Raw genomic sequence first — 3,504 nt, 5'->3', positions numbered from 1 at the left:
ATCCAGCCTGTCCAGGTCCCTCTGCAGAGCCTTCCTACCCTCAAGCAGATCAACACTCCTGCCCAACTTGGTGTCATCTGCAAACTTACTGAGGGAGCACTCAATCCCCTCATCCAGATCATTGATAAAGATATTGAACAAGACTGGCCCCAATACTGAGCCCTGGGGAACACCGCTCATGACTGGCCGCCAACTGGATTTATCTCCATTCACCACCACTCTAACTCTGAGTCCTGCTAACTCCTCTGCAAAGATCTTTTTCCCCCTGAGACAAGTGTACATCATCTGTTGCCAGCAGGCCCGGTGTCGTGTAGACCGACCCATGATCAAAAAACCCAAAATTTTGCTGGTGACACCAGCTTAGAGCCGGGTATTGGTCTGCTGGCTCTTCCTGTTTCTTCCCTCATCATTGCCTGCAACTGGAAGGATAGAGGAGATCACTACTTGTGCTCCTGATCCTTTAACCACTCGTCCCAAGGCCTTGAAGTTTCTCTTGATTGCCCTCGGACTTCTAGTTGCAACTTCATTGCTGCCTACCTGAAATATCAGTAATGGATAATAATCCGAGGGCTGTACCAGGGTAGGAAGTTTTCTCTTCACATTTTTAACCCGGGCCCCAGAGAGGCAGCAGAAACATCAATAAAGGCTGCTCCATCACCTAAGTTTTGAATAACAAAAAACTATCTGATGTTCACTGTTTTATGGCAGAATGGCAGATACAACAACAATGAGAATCTACGAGATGTTCTTCTGTTACTTGGAGAATAAACTATTCTTTCTGCTGTATTCAGCTGGATTAACTATATTGGTTTCACTCTTTCATTTCAGTTTATTTTCATCAAAAGTTCCTCAAAATACTTGACTGTTTGAAGAGTCATATCTAAACAGTCATCTGATTCTGTAAAGTTAATTTAAACACGTGTGAAGTCTCATTTAAATTTAGTGAGATAACTTGCCTACCTGAAGATATATACCTGCTTAAACACCTTGCTGAAGTACAGGACAAAAGATGGCTTCCAAGTACCAACTATTGATATGGAATATCAAATACTTGTGAAGAACTTAGGGACTTATCTATGGAGTTAAGGTATTCCCCAAAATAATTATATCAAATAATATATTTTCTGTAATCATGATTGCTCTCATATTCCCTGACCAGGAAATGCTTAATCTGTCAGTTTTCATAATTAGTTGTGAATATAATAACCTTTTTTTTTTCTTTTTTAAAAATAAAACTGTGTCAGTTTGTAAGAAATATCAAGCCACAAGTCATGTACACTAGGTAGCAGAGGGCCTAGGGGCTACTACTCTCTCTACAAATAGTACCTGGAAGGAAGGGTCAGGAATGAGACAATGATGGGTGTTCTAGTGACACTGGTGCCTTGGGGCCCAGCCTAGCCAATGAATGTCTTACATACATGCAGCAGTTCAAGAAAGTGAGATACATGCGAATAGCATGTTTCCCAAGGTCAGGTCAAGGCCAGAAGAGAGCACATCCTGAGCTGAAGTGAATAAAGGGAGGACAAGAAAATACCTGTTGAGCAAGCTAGGACAGTGTAGTTCTCGGCAGTGACATCAGAGGCACTACTCCCTCCACAGTTGTGATTTGAAGGAGACATTTCTTAGATTTCTCTTTTGTGCAGATAAGCTGAAATTTTCTTTTTCATTTTTTCCCCCTAACATCACAACAGAGAGCATGGACTAGGTGGATATATAACTCCTCAGCACATACAGACACGCAGAAATATGTGCATGTTAGGTGAGCAACCACTAGTAAGAAACCCCACAGAGCATTTAAATTCTTAAAGGTCACACATATGACGTCTTTTAGATACCTTGAGGCATCTAAGTGATTGGAATTGGTTTTGGTCACTTGGGGTCAGACTTACATTTTTCTATTTATTAGGCTCCTGTGAATATATGTGAGAGAGAGAATAAAATTATAGAAAGGTTAATCGAGATGTAATAATGTTTTTTAATGTATAGGAAAGGAGGAAAGTAATATTCAGTGGTTTTACATGTACAAAATCAACTTTTCTGATAAGACTCAGTATTCAGTTGCTAAAGTACTGTGAGCACATTCGAGAATTTTTGCTTCTCAGTATTAAATACAGCTCCATTTTATATTGCATAGAGAGCAAGACAAATTGTAAATAATTTCTACCTTGTAATGAAAGTCATCTCTTTAAAATATTAAAGTAACCTCTCCCAGTTAATGAAGCATATTCCTTTAAGTAAAGTAGAAATTGAATTATGTTTCTTTCAATACAAAGGTAAATAAAACTAGTTGGAATAGTTTTCCAAATTCTTTAAAAAAATTTTAAAGGATCATAGTTTTTCCACTTTATATAATCAGGGCAGAATCAGCTGCTTAGCTGGCAAAAGAAGGTAGTAGAAATGTATATAATTCAAACTACTTTATCTGTGTTTAATAACTAAATATTGACTTGTTAGGAGACCAACATAGAGATTTATTGCTGAAAGTAAGAGATTATTATTGAGAGAGGCAAAGCCTTTGTAAATATTAGACTGTTACGGTCAATAAATATCAGTAAGAGTGGCCAATACTTCAAATTATGCATTAGTTCAACAAGCTACTTCTGGAATAAGGTTAATATTAAAACTGTAAACCAAACTATTTGAGAGACTGTTGAATGTTCACACTTCTAGTCCTGTCCTATGAAGCTCATGTGAGGAGATTCTGAGCATCTTTTTTTGCCCGTGGATATTGTTCTTCTCATATCATAATGATTGAATGCATTAACTTCAGGGAAAGCAGAATCTTACTCATGAACAAGAGCATAAGTGAACTTCTGGAGGTATAAAGAACTGCAGTATCAGTTAACCAGGAGTATAAGGATGTCTGCCTAAAAAACTTCACTAAACCATTTCTCTTCTCAACCTATACTGGAATGAATGTAGTGGATGAATGGCCTTATTTACATCCCACCTAAGATCACCTTAAATTACACCTAAGTTCCTTTACTGTCTTTCATCAATGCCATGCAAATTTTCAGATATTTTAGCTATAGATGTTATCAACATTTGACTTATACTGACTTAGGTAGAATTTAGGCCACCTGCCTAGGGCTTCTGAGTCACAATTTCTGTCTGTGATATAAGTTGAATTCTCAAGTATTTCTATCGGAGATGTTGTTGATAGTTGTTTGTCTTCTAAAACTTTGATGTGTTTTGCTTTCAACTTTTCTGTATATCCAAGGCAAATTGAAAATATACTGACTTAGGTAGAATTTAGGCCACCTGCCTAGGGCTTCTGAGTCACAATTTCTGTCTGTGATATAAGTTGAATTCTCAAGTATTTCTATCGGAGATGTTGTTGATAGTTGTTTGTCTTCTAAAACTTTGATGTCTTTTGCTTTCAACTTTTCTGTATATCCAAGGCAAATTGAAAACATTGACCATTTCTTCAGCAGCAAAATTTTGTTTCTTTTTCTCCCCCACCACCCCTCCCCCCCCCTCCCCCCCCAGGGACAAACCTCTTAT

This window comes from Aptenodytes forsteri, unplaced genomic scaffold, assembly GCF_000699145.1.
Source record: "Aptenodytes forsteri isolate BGI_AS27 unplaced genomic scaffold, ASM69914v1 Scaffold94, whole genome shotgun sequence".
NCBI classification, from domain to species: domain Eukaryota; kingdom Metazoa; phylum Chordata; class Aves; order Sphenisciformes; family Spheniscidae; genus Aptenodytes; species Aptenodytes forsteri.
The sequence above is the reverse complement of the archived record's forward strand: the minus strand, read 5'-3'. Positions refer to the sequence as shown.